This window comes from Schistocerca nitens, chromosome 1, assembly GCF_023898315.1.
Source record: "Schistocerca nitens isolate TAMUIC-IGC-003100 chromosome 1, iqSchNite1.1, whole genome shotgun sequence".
Taxonomy (NCBI): domain Eukaryota; kingdom Metazoa; phylum Arthropoda; class Insecta; order Orthoptera; family Acrididae; genus Schistocerca; species Schistocerca nitens.
The window spans coordinates 312,565,216-312,579,516 of NC_064614.1; the positions used below are offsets into that span (position 1 = coordinate 312,565,216).

Below are 14,301 nucleotides of genomic sequence, written 5' to 3' on the forward strand. Positions count from 1 at the left end.
AGGTCTACTCTCATTTCGCATTGTATATCAGTAGAGTGTTCATTTCATTCAACACACCCTCTGATACATCTTCACTTTAACTGAGAAGAACCATTCTTTTACTTCCGTCAATGCTTCTTTGATTGCAGGCTGAGCAGTAGTGATGAAAGACCTTATGCCTCTCATGCACCTAACTAATCCGAGCACTTTGTTCTTGACCTTCTATTTTAATTTTCTTCTCTTTGTTTTAGAACATATTGTATGTTATCCGTCTTCCCATATAGAGTACACCTTGTTTTCTGAGACTGTTGAATATCTCGCACCATTTTACATTCTCGAACACTTTTTTGGGTCGCTGAATTCTATGAACGTTTTTTGCTACCATTACTTCACAGTGTCAGAAGCTCCTCTCTAGTGTCCTTACCTATCCGAAAGCCAAAATGGTCCTCATCTAACAGGTCCTCACTTATTTTCTTTTCCATTGTTTTGCGTATTATTCTCGACAGCAACTTGGTTGCAAGAACCGTTAAGTTTACTCTGCGTCAGTTCTCGCATTTAGTTGCCCTTACTGTCTTTGGTGTTATATTAATGACTTTTTTCCCCCGGAAGTCTGATGATATGAATCGAGAAAGACAGATTCTACACACATGTTTGAATGGTCGCTCGGTTGCCTCTGTCTCTCCCCCAATTCCCCCCCTCCCCCCCCCCTCCCCCCTTCCCCCTCCCCCCTCCCCCCCTCTATGACTATGACTTCAAAAATCTCGAAGGAATATTATCGGTCCCCTCTGGCTTATTTGACGCAAGTCTTCCAATGTTCAGTTAAACTGTCCCCTATATCTTCCACATCGAATCCCGTTTCTTCCTTATTCATGTTAACAGAAAAGTACTTTCCCTTGTAGAGGACTTCAATGTACTGTTTCTGCCTATCCACTCTTCTGTATCCCACTTCTTTGCACACTGAATATTCTGGATCAGTCTGTTAAACTTAAGCCTACCCTTAGTCATTATGAAATCGTGATCTGCGTCTATATCTGCGTACGTGCAGCAATCCAATATTTCCTCTTCCAAGCATATCCTCTTGTGATTTCTGAACTTTGTATTCGCAATTAATAACCGAATTTCTTGCAGCGTTGAATTAGTCATTCTCTTCTCTCAGCCCTGCTGCAACGCCCATACTCTCCAGAAACTCTTTCTTCTATTCCTTCCTCAAATATCGCGTTGTTCAATACCCTCATGTGCTTTCTTTATATCTGTCTCCATGTCAAAATTCCCGTGTCTCCAAGCCACTTGTGATTTTTGAACAGTGCATTCGCTTTACTATCTAAAATTTATTGCAGAACTCAATTAGTCTTTTTCCCTTGTCATTCCTAACGCCGAGACCATTTTCTCCCCTAACTTCAGTTCGTTCTCCTGCTACAGCGTTCCAGTCACCAACGATGATGATTTTTCCATCTCCCTTTACATGCCGAATTACATGTTCAATATTCACATAAGCTTTCTCTCTGCCTCATCATCTTCAGATTGTGTCATCTTGTACACTTGAACTGTTGTTGGTGTTAGTTTGCTGTTGATGCTGATGAAAACAGCAGAATCACTGTACTGTTCGCTTTAACTCTGTCATTCTTTCCCCATATATAACAAATCCTACTTCCGCTATGCCATACTCTGCTTCTTTTAATGTTACTAGTGATCGTCTGATCAGAAATTCTTGTCCTTTTCATATCGCTTCACTGACTCCATCTGTATGTATATCGAGCTTTCCCATGTCCCTTTTCGGAAAAATTTGGAAATTGGTGGTAAGGTCTTACGGGATCAAACTGCCCAGGTCATCAGTCCCTAAGCTTACGCACTAATTAATCTAACATAAACTAACTTACGCTATGGAGAACACACACACCCATGCCCGAGGGAGGACTCGAGCCTCCGACGTGGGGGAGCCACCCTTATCGGATACTGTAGCTTGCCCACAACACTGAAACTTTCCACGCTCCAACTCGCAGTACGTTACTCTTTTGTTGTTTATTCAGTTTTTTCTCGTGTTACTTCTCCCAGAGGTCCGAATGAGGGTCTAAATAGGAATTTTCTGCCAATGGAGAGGTCATCATGGCACTCTTCAGTCACAGGTAGCATGTCGTATGTATACATATTGTGCGTCTTTAATGCTGTTATTTCCACTGTCTATTGCAGCCCCATGCTGTTGATAACTGCTGATTTTTTCCGCATTTTCTGGGCAGTTTACCATTCCAAATGCAAGATTTTGCCTTGAATCTTCCTCTTTGAAAAGCCGTTGGCAAAGTGAAAGTCTCCCCTTATAACGGGAGTGTTAGGCCAATATTGTTGATGACTTTTATGCAGAATTTAAACAGGGACTTGGTTCTGGTCTGGGACTCAGAACGGCTTTATTACTATGGACTCATGATTTTCGACCTGTCCTCGTAGCTCCAGCTCTGCCCGTTCCTGTCTTTCACTTTCAAAGACGCCTTCCTGCATAACTTGCCGATAAACACGCCTCGTAAAATGGATGTCATATAGAAATGGTTCAGTTCTCGGATTTTTTTGCAGCCTGATTCTCCCACTCCAAAGTGGACACACACCGTTGCGGAACTTAGTGCCAAACTGAATCAATACTCCAGCTACAGAATTGCAGAATCTTTCCTTACGCTATTACCGACTGAGCTGTCCAGTTGTGATTCTTTACTCGTCTTCATGCTTTAAATTTTGCCAGTATTCCTCTCATACTTTGCAAACTTCACCGAAACGTTCCCGCTTTTCAAAATAGTGTCGACATGTTGAATAGTGGACACCCGTACTAAACTGATAATGGAACGCTTCGAAGTCCAAGCTCAGACTAGATGAACCTAATGTATACGCTTTCAGAAAATGTCTTTAAAGTCAGATAGACACAGTAAATACATACTGCGTGACAGAGAAAGTGAAGCACCAAGAAGAGATTGTCTGATGTATATGTAACTTCGTATATGTACACACCATCGTCGGGTGCGTAACTGACGCAAATTGCAATTCTCTGTGACAGGTGGAACAGCCAAAAAAAGTGATATTGAAGCATGTTATTATATCACTTCGCTTAAATATGACTGTATGATCTGAAGGTGGGTACATATTCCCTAACTTTGAAGATAAGTAGATAGCATAACGGTCTTTTTGGTAAACGAAAGCTTCAGATACGTCTACGACTATAGGACTCCCTTTCTGTAGGTCCTTTTTCACGCCACATATGTTTAGTTCAATAAACTTGCTGTTAAGTACAGGAACTGTTTTCATTCACATTTATTTTTGCTGCTTCAATAAATATAGCGTATTGTCCACATACTATTTTAACTCACAAGTTCAAGTATTTATGAAAATAGTTTAGCGTTTTTTAGGTTTCCCTACTTTACTCGGCAAAACTGGAACCCTAATTAGTTTACTTTGTTGTCCGTCTGTCTCTCTGTCTGTCCAACTGTTAAAAACTATTTTTCTCAGGAATGAGCAGACATAATGAGTTGTAATTTCTGTTACATACTAACGACTGTGGTCCCCGAGTGGTGTAAAAAACTGAAGATTTAAGTCAGTGAAATCAAAACATACAGCCATTAAATGTCACATATTTTGATACTCGCAGACTCACTCATCAAAACCTATAGAGTACTTCCCCTTCCCGTTGGTCTATAATCATGAAACTTGGCTAGAAGCTAAGTTTCACCGTGGAACCAAAGGAGAAAAATCAAAAATAGTTAATTTTTATTATACCACACAAAAAATTTTTGTCATTTAGTATTCGACTGTTCCTCAGTCTGTTCTGTCCGCTTTTTCTCAGGAACCGGTAGACGTATGAAGCCGAACTTCATATCGTCACATACTAAGACCTATGGCACTTTGGTAGTTTAAAAATGTTAAGCACTTAAGTCAATGCCATCAAAAGATACAGCCATTTATGTCATATTCTGATAATCGCAAACTCACTCATCAAAACCTGTATGGTACTTCCCTTGGTCTAGAATCACTAAATTCGTCACGAAGGAAGATCTCACTATGCAAATAAAGGAAAGCACCCAAAATTTATGAATCAGTAATTACACCATATGGAAAAATTGCCATTTGTTGCGTGATTATCTGTTTCTACGTCTATCTGTTAAGACTTTTTTTTCTCAGGAGCGGGAGGACGTATCGAAATTTACGTGACATACTGAGGTCTACGGTCCATTGGTGAATGAAAATGTTAAGCATCTGAGTCAATGCAATCAAAAGATACGGCGATTTGTGGCAAATATTTTGATACAAATGCACTCCTTAAAATCTTCGCGTTGACGTGAAATTGGGCCAGTAGATACGTTCTATAGTACAAGTGGAGGGAAAATTTTTTGTAAAAAATCTTAATTTGTAATTTTATTGCACGAAAAGATATTTCTTATGTCCCTGGTTATGAAAATTCAAACTTGAAACTAAACCATTCTCAATAGTCTATGGATCCCAGGGATCGATATCTTGCCAATATCAGTGTCGATAACGGGCCAAAGTCGTCTAGGCTCTCGATTCGTGGAATGGTTGAACTGTCTATATATATAACGAGTTTTGAACGATACCCTCAGTATGCGTGTCCTACTCTCACCTAACCAATTTTTTCCAAACTGTACTCGATATTTTCATCTATCGTGTACAAGCGAATTTCAACAATTGATTAGTAACTTTGCAAATTTCATTTCTTCCCATAGAGGTATCATGAGCTGCCACTGGAGAATTATGAGGACATGTAGCCAGTATATATAAAAATTGAGCAGTATTCACATTAGATGAAAACTTTAATGAAAACAGATTTATTACTGCACTATTAGCACCATGCAATTTATTTGTAAGTTGGTGGAGCTGCATTTCTTTGGCATTAAAGAACTGAAATTTTTGCATACATTACTATGTAAATTACTTAAATAGCTAAATGGCCTCCCGATTGGTTTTTCAAAAACTCGTTATTTCAGAACCTCGTTTCCTGCGAACCGTTAATGACGATGTAGGTTATTAGTAACAACTCGATTACATATTCCTGGACGATTTCATGGGTGCCTCTGATTCACCCATATTAAACGTAAATACATAACAAAATGGTCTCCACTCTTGTTTCCTTTCAAACGACTGACAATGGTCTTCACGACTCTAGAAATCCGAAGTGAGTTCAGTTCCATTTTAAGCGATACATAACATTGAATCAGGAAAAGAAAAATATAAATACTTGGAGCTTAGATTTTATCAGACTTAAAACCTAGTGAGTAATCCCTGCGTGGCAGTTTCTGGAGCATAAGGCATTATGAACTGGGCACTATTGGTGTGTACTTTAATAAGTTCATTTAGGTGCGTTCCGATCGACCGACATGTAAAACGCTGTGGTCGTTCTTGAACTTGTCTGGTGAGTCTAAATGCTGCGAAAACAGGTGGGTCAAACGTTCCAAACGAAGTCGCAGCATTCAGTGCTGCTAGTCGTGGGGAAAGTGTGATGTAATCAATTGCAGCAGTTATTTTAAACTGTGACAGAAACATGCAGACAGACATAGATTTAATTTGAGTTATGATGTAGGGACGACAATGTTTGAGTTATGATCACTGCAGGCCGGCCGAAGTGGCCGTGCGGTTAAAGGCGCTGCAGTCTGGAACCGCAAGACCGCTGCGGTCGCAGGTTCGAATCCTGCCTCGGGCATGGATGTTTGTGATGTCCTTAGGTTAGTTAGGTTTAACTAGTTCTAAGTTCTAGGGGACTAATGACCTCAGCAGTTGAGTCCCATAGTGCTCAGAGCCATTTTTGATCACTGCAAGCTAAAATTTTTCAGAAATAAATAATTAAGAGTTATGAAATAACTTTTTATTTATGCAGAAAATCAATAGACTCCTCCATTCCTGAGACGCGACTCCATGGAATACTGTGATCCACAGTGATGGAACAGCGTGGTACGAACTTGAACGTCTTCCTCCGGTTTGTAGCAACATGTGTCTCGCCCACTTTTCTTCTCCAAACGAACAGTCTCAAGAATGGAAGTAGGAGTAATCCGGTGAATTACAGATCCACATCGCCAACATCGATTTGCAATAGGATTTTGGAACATATGCTGTGTTCGATCGTTATAAGTTATTCTGAAATAAACAGTTTATTGAAAGCCAACACGGATTCAGAAAATAGCGTTCTTGTGAAACACAACTGGCTTTATTCTCACCAAATAATCAGTGGTATTGCCGTGGCCGTGAGTTTCTAGGCGCTACAGTCTGAAACCGCGTGACCGCTACGGTCGCAGGTTCGCATCCTGCCTCGGGCATGGATGTGTGTGATTCCCTTAGGTTAGTTAGATTTAAGTAGTTCTAGGGGACTGATGACCACAGCAGTTAAGTCCCATAGTGCTCAGAGCCATTTGAACCAATCAGTGGTATTGACAGAGGATGTCAAATTGACTCCATACATTTAGATTCCCAGGAGATTTTTTACACCGTTCCTCACATGCGACTTCTAATCATATTGTGTGTCTATGGAGTATTGTCTCAGTTGTGCTACTGGTTTCGTGATTTCTTCTCTGAAAGGTCACAGTTAGTAGTAGCTGACGGAAAGTCATCGACTAAAACAAAAGTAATAACAGGTGTGCGTTAAGGACCCTGCTCTTCATGATCTACGTAAACCATTTAGGAGACAATCCGAGTAGCCCTCTTAGACTGTTTGCAGAGTATGGTGTTATTTACCGTCTTATAAAGTCATCGGTTGATTAAAAGAAATTGCAAAGCGATTTAGACAAGATATCTGTATGCTACGAAAGTTTGCAATTGTCTGTGGATAATGAAGTGTGTTGACTCATTCACATCAATATTAGAGGGGAGCAGTTAAACTTCGGTTACACGATAAGTCACAAAAATATAAAGGCCATAAATTCAAATAAATACTTAGGTATTACAATTAAGAATAATTTTAATGGAACGACCTCATATTTAATTTTGTATGAAAAAGCAAACGGAAGACTGCAATTTCTTTGCAGAACTCTTAGAAACTGGTACACGTCTAATAAAGACACTGCTTAGGGTACGTTTGTCTGTCTTCTTTTGGAGTATTGCTGTGTAGTGTGGGATCCGCATCAGACAGGAGCGACAGAGGACATCGAAAAAGATCAAAGAAGGGTAGCTCGTTTTGTACTATTGTGAAATAGGGGAGAGTTAGGAAAGGACGTGATGCGCGAATTGGGAATCATTAAAACTAAGGAATTTAACGTTGCGGCAGGATCTTCTCATAAGATTTCAACCACCAACTTTCTCCTCAGAGTGTGAAAACATTTTGTTGGTGCCCGCCTACATAGGGAGGGATGGTTGCTATAATAAAATAAGAGAAATCAGAGCTCGCATGGAAAGATTTAAGTGTTAATTTGCCCGCAAGATTTTCGAGAGTGGAACGGTACAGAAAGAGCTTGAAAGTGGTTCGAAGAGCCGTCTTCTAAGCACTTAATTGTGAATAGCAGAGTAATCATGTAGATGTAAGAGTAAGACGTTAAACACTCCTAATGACCATAATGTGTTCACACCATAGTTCATCTGTACGAATGGCTTCATTCTGCACTCACAAAGGAAACTGCACATCGCACCCTCCTCAGATTAAATTGTCAGATGGCCTAGTGAACAGCCCGTCAAAACTAAATGCATACCAAGCAAGAAAACAGGAGGAAGGTGTACTGAACTGTGAAAAAACAAGCAAATTAGAAACAGTTAACGGTCCAAGCTCAAGATGTGCAACTTCGAGCGAATTTGAACAGTCAGGAGGTCGTGGTCGTGTGGTCCCGGTGTTGGGCCTCGAACAGATACGTGTTCAAATCTTCCACGTGCCCCATATACATATATACAGGGTGGTCCATTGATCGTGACCAGGCCAACTATCTCACTAAATAAGCGTCAAATGAAAAAAGTACAAAGAATGAAACTTGTCTTGCCTGAAGGGGGAAACCAAATGGCGCTATGGGTGGCCCGGTAGATGGCGCTGCCACAGGTCAAACGGACATCAACTGTCACAAACATATGGCTCACAATTTTAGACGAGGAGTTGGTAACTGGTACGTTTTTTTAAATTAAAATACAGAACGTAGGTACGTTTGAACATTTTATTTCGGTTGTTCCAATGAGACACATGTACCTTTGTGAACTTAACATTTCTGAGAACGCATGCTGTTACATCGTGATTACCTGTAAATACCACATTAAGGCAATAAATGCTCAAAATGATGTCCGTCAACCTCAATGCATTTGGCAATACGTGTAACGACATTCCTCTCAACAGCGAGTATATCGGCTTCCGTAATATTCGTACATGCATTGACAATGCGCTGACGCATGTTGTCAGGCGCTGTCGGTGGATCACCATAGCAAATATCCTTCAGATTTCGCCACAGGAAGAAATCCAGGGACGTCAGATCCGGTGAACGTGCGGGCTTCGACGACCAATCCACCTGTCATGAAATATGTTATTCAATACCGCTTCAACTGCACTCGAGCTATGTGCCTGACATCCATCATGATGGAAGTACATCGCCATTCCGTCATGCAGTGAAACATCTTGCAGCAACATCGGTAGAACATTACGTAGGAAATCAGCATACATTGCACCATTTAGATTGCCATCGATAAAACGGGGGCCAATTATCCTTTCTCCCATAATACCACACCATTCATTAACCCGCCAAGGTCGCTGATATTCTACTTGTCGCAGCCATCGTGGATTTTCCGTTGCGCAGTAGTGCATATTATGCCAGTTTACGTTACCGCTGTTGGTGAATGACGATTCGTCGCTAAATAGAGCGGGTGCAAAAAATCTGTCATCGTCCCGTAATTTCTCTTGTACCCAGTGGCAGAACTGTATACGACTTTCAAAGTCGTCGCCATGCAATTCCTGGTGCATAGAAATATAATACGGTTGCACTCGATCGATGTTGATGTAGCGTTCTCTACACCGACGTTTTGGACATTCCCGATTCTCGTGCAGTTTGTCTACTACTGATGTGCGGATTAGCCGCGACAGCAGCTAAAACACCTACTTGGACATCATCATTTGTTGCAGTTCGTGGTTGACGTTTTATATGTGGCTGAACACTTCCTGTTTCCTTAAATAACGTAACTATCTGGCGAACGGTCCGGACACTTGGATGATGTCGTCCAGGATACCGAGCAGCATACATAGCACACGCCCGTTGGGCATTTTGATCGCAATAGCTATACATCAACGCGATATCGACCCTTTCCGCAATTGGTAAATGGTCTATTTTAAGACGGGTAATTTATCACGAAGCAAATACCGTTCGCACTGGCGGAATGTTACATGATATCACGTACGTTTGTGACTATTACAGCGCCTTCTGTCACAAAGCGAAAAAATTGGTCCAACTAAAACATTCATATTTCTTTACGTACTACACGAATATATAATAAAAATGAGGGTTCCTATTAAAAAAAAAACCATGTTGATATCCGTGTGACTTATGGCAGTGCCATCTAGCGAGCCAACCGTAGCGCTATCTGGTTTCCCCCTTCAAGCGAGACGAGTTTCGTTCTTTGTAGTTATTTTCGTTTGATGCTTATTTCGTGAGATATTTAGCCCGGTCACTATCAATGGACCACCTTATATATATATATATATATATATATATATATATATATATATATATATATATATATATATATATATATGACAAAATTATCGACTGCCCGTCCGGTGGTTGCCGTGTCTGTTCGCTGTACTCAAATTTTTGTATGTGTCGTGGAGCAACATTCGTTTGCAACGGCGAGGTAAGGCATCTCCGGCGGTACACCGAAAGGTTACCGCCCTTCGATAGTGCACTTCTAGCGCTTATCGAAGTGTTAGGTGTTCCAGGTGCCAGCCAGCCAGCCAGCCAGCCAGCCAGCCAGCCAGCCCAGCAGCAGCAGCAGCAGCAGCAGTTCTCGGTCCCGGCCTGCAGCAGTGGTCCCGCAGCCAGCCAGCCAGCCAGCCAGCCAGCCTGCCAGCCCTCCGGTACCAGCAGCAGTCCAGGCAGCAGCAGTCCAGGCAGCAGCAGCAGCAGCAGCAGCAGCCGCCGCCGCCCCGGCCCCGTCCGCGGCAGCAGCGTTCCTGGCCGTCGCCGTCCGCCGTCCGCCGTACCCCAGTGTGTGTCCTGTCCTTTTAGTGTTGTGTTTTTTTTCTTTCTTCTCCTTGTCGTCATGTCCGCCCCCACCACCACCGTCACTACTCCCACCACCGCCATCGTGTATATGTCCCCTTCCGCCGCCTCCACCACTATCACTTGGTGTGCCCAGTCCCACCCCCCTCCTTCCATCCCTCCCCTCCTCTCTATCCCTTCGCCCTCGCTCTTTGTCGCCCCCTCTCCCGCTTCTTCCTCTCGTTCTGATCCCTTCCCCCCACTCCCCCAGCCTGTCACTGCAGCTCCGGCTCGGGTGGTGGCCCGTCGGGCCACTGTCCACGCCCAGCTCTCCCCGTCGCCATCGCCATCGCCGCCGCCACCGCCACCACCACCACCGCCATCATCGTCGCCGTCACCATCACTGACACCTTCGCCTGCACCGTCACAGTCATTCTCTCCGGCGCCGACTGTAGCGTCCGTGCCGGGACCTGCCCCTTCCCACCACCTCCCCATCGTTCCCGTCCCTCTTATCACCACCCGCCCATCAGCCGCTGTCAAACGCCCTAGTGGCGCCCCCACTTCCTCTGCTCCTAAAAAGGCTCCACCCCGCCCCCCATCCCCACCCCAAAATGCCATGGACGTCTCCCCACCAGGCCCCGCTCCCTCCTCCTCCTCCTCCCCACCCGGTCTCTACAAATATCTCCTGTCCCGTCCCGATCCTTCCTTCCTCGAGGCCCGGAATCTCTCCCTCCTCCTCCGCCACCATTTCCCTGGCGCCCCCATATCTCTCCTTACTCCCAGACGGGACTCTGTTCTTATCTCCTCCCCCAGCCCAACCCTCCATACTGACATCCTCTCCCGCCTCCCCATCACCCGTTTTGGTCCTAACGCCTCCCTCACCCCTGCTCCCTCCCCATCTCCTACCCGCCAACCCCAACCCCCGCGTCGCCCGCCGACCCTCACCGCCGTGATCACTCGGCTTAGTCCGTCGATCATGGAGGAGGAGGTGTTGGCGGAGCTGAAGGCCCATCCCACCCTGGAGGTGCGGGCAGTCCGCCGCATTTTTAACGCAACCGGCCCCACCCGCCTTATGCGGGTGTTCTCTGAGGACGCCCCCTCCATTGACCGCCTCCTGAAGGAGGGTGCCCTCCTCTTCAATCAGCGGTACAAGGTAGACCCCTCCCGTTCCCCCCCTCAATCCCTGTGCTGCCGAGTGCCGCGAGGCCCCCACCTGCCCGCATTGTCGACAAGCGCACTTCCTCCGGCAGTGCCCCAACCTTCAATCCCCTCCCTCCTGTAATACCTGCAGCCTCCCCCACCCTACCTACTCCCAAAAGTGTAAAGCCCGACCCCCTCCCACCACCCCTGAACTCACCGTACCTGTCCGTCCCCTGGACGCCCCCACCCCTCCTGGCAATTCCCTTCGTCCCCCCCCCCCCACTGCTGAGGACATCATCAGGTTCCTCACCATTGTCCTCCAAAACGTCCATCCCTTTCAGCGCCCCCACACCCTCCAACAGATCTCCCTCGCCGCCCGTTCCATCTTCCACCTTAAAATGTACGCCACCTATTCCCATAACCAGGCCCATTTCACCTTCTCCCACCTTGACACCCTCGTCTAAATCCTTATCATGGCGCGACAGCATCGTATCCTGTTCAACAATATCCGCTCCCTTCCCGCCAACCAGAACCTCTTCCTGCACACCCTTGCTACCCACCGTGTGGATGCCTTCCTCCTCAATGAAACCTTCCTCCAACCCCACCACTCCATCCACACCTCCCCCTATCTCCTCCACCGATCCGATAATCCCCTCCCAGTCGCGCGTGGCGGAGTTGCCATTGGCCACCACCGCCAGATCCCCGTTCGATTCCAACCTCTCCTTCCCGACCCCACCGAACACCTGATCCTTAGTCTCTTCTTCCCCGGCCTTACCGTTACCTGTGCCACCATCTATGTCCGCCCCAACGCCGCTCTTCCTTTCGACTTCCTCTCCCACATCGACCGTACCTTCTCCTCCTATGTGATCGCCGCTGACCTCAACATCCATAGTCGCTCCGCTGCCCAGTTACGGCGGTGGCATCGGTTCCTCTCCTCCCTTCAAGGCGACCTCCTCCCCATCCCCCAGCACACCCGCCCCGAATCCAATTCCACTCCCGATGTTATTCTTTCCTCCCCCAACCTCCTTGGTCGCATTACGGTGGATGTCCTGGAGCCTATTGGTAGTGACCATCTCCCTGTCCTCCTCACCGTTTCAGACGGTCGTCGCCCCCGCCCCGACCCTCGTCATGACCCTCCCCCCAAGTACATCCATGACTATTCCCGTGCCAACTGGAATGCCTACCGGGATACCCTCTCCACTCAGGTCGACAGCCACCCTCTCGCCTACCGCCGTCCCGATGATGTCTCCCATGCCGCCTCCTTTCTCCAGCAGACCTTGTCTGAGGCCGTGGAGGCCGACGTCCCTACTGTTGCCATCCACCCCCACCGTCCTACCTTGCCACCACAGGCCGTCCTCCTCCTCCGTGAATCCCGTCGTCTCTACCGTGCCTTCCTCCACACGCGTGACCCGGACACCCTACGACGCCACCGGCAACTACAGCGACACATTCGAAATTTGCTCGCGGCTAAGAAACGCCGGGACTGGCGACAGACATGCACCCGTTTAACTGCTACCCTCCCTATAAACTCGTCCAAGTTCTGGACCGCCTTCCGTCGCCTTACCGGAACTAAGCCCTCCCCCTACTATCCTCTTCTCCACGATGATCACCCCTTCCCTGACGCCCTTAGTAAGGCCAATCACTTTGCCTCCTACCTGTCCGATGTGTTTTCCATCCCTGATGATCCCCAGTTCGATTACTCCCTCTTCCCAGATATCCGTGATCAAACTGACACCTCTGTCCCTCCCCTTGCTCCTGGTTTCCAGTACTTGGACAACATTCCACACATGGAACTTAATGCCCCCATCACTACACAGGATCTCATTACTACACTCCGCACCAAACGCAACACCGCTCCTGGTCACGATCGTGTCACCTACCATCACCTTCGTGAAGCTCCTGTCTCCTTTCTCTCCACCCTGGCCAGGCTCTACAATGTAGTCCTGTCCACCGGTTACTACCCCGACCTGTGGAAAACCTCCCGTATCCTCATGTTCCTCAAACCTGGCAAACCGCCGTCCGCCGTCTCCTCCTACCATCCCATCAGCCTTACCTCGGTCTTCAGCAAGGTCCTGGAATCTATCCTCACCCGCCGCATCCACCAGCATCTCCGCCAGCACCGCCTCCTCCCTATTACCCAGTGTGGCTTTCGGCCGTCCTTCTCTTCCGACGATCTCCTCCTTCACCTCACTCATCTCCTTTCCGACCAGCTCAATTCCCGTCGCTCCGCAATCTTCCTCTCTCTTGACCTCGAGCGCGCATATGACCGCGTATGGCATTCCGGTCTCCTCTTCAAGCTCCAAACCTTCGCCCTTCCCATTAACTACGTTCGTCTGATCGGTTCCTTCCTCTCCCGCCGTCCTTCCCATGTCACCATCCATAACACCGATTCCTACACCTTTTTCCCCTCCGCCGGTGTGCCCCAAGGCTCCGTCCTCTCCCCCCTTCTGTACTTGTTGTACACGGCGGACATGCCGCCGCCGTCACCCCCCGTCCACCTTCTCCAGTTTGCCGATGACACCGCCTTCCTTGCCCTTGCCCCCACCCTGCAACGCTCCCAACGCCTTCTCCAATCCCATCTTGACCGGTTCACCGCTTGGTGCAACCAGTGGTTGCTCAAGGTCAATCCTTCCAAAACCCAGGCGATCATTGTAGGCAAAACCACCCCTTCCTTCCGCCTCCTTGATTTCTATCTCACCGTTTATGGCCGTCCCATCGCTCTCACCCCCACCCTTAAGTACCTTGGCGTCACCCTCGACCGTCGCCTCTCCTGGACTCCCCATCTCCAGACAATCCAAGCCAAGGCACGTTCCCGACTCCGTCTCCTCAAGCTCCTATCCGGCCGCACGTGGGGTCTGGACCCCTCCACCATCCTCCACACCTATAAGTCCCTCATCCGCCCTATCCTCTGTTACGCCCATCCAGCCTGGATCTCCGCCCCCCCTTCCTTTTATAAATCCCTCCAAATCCTCGAACGCCATGCTCTCCGCCTTGCCTATCGCATCCGTCTCCCCTCCCCCACACGGATCCTGTATGATCTTATCCCCTT

General features: G+C 47.1%; 1 protein-coding gene across 1 annotated transcript in view; it reads right to left on the reverse strand.

Moving 5' to 3' along the window:
* Positions 1-14,301, reverse strand: part of LOC126244741 (discoidin domain-containing receptor tyrosine kinase B-like) — a 285,697-nt gene that overhangs the window by 196,714 nt on the left and 74,682 nt on the right. The gene's annotated exons all lie outside the window — the stretch shown is intronic.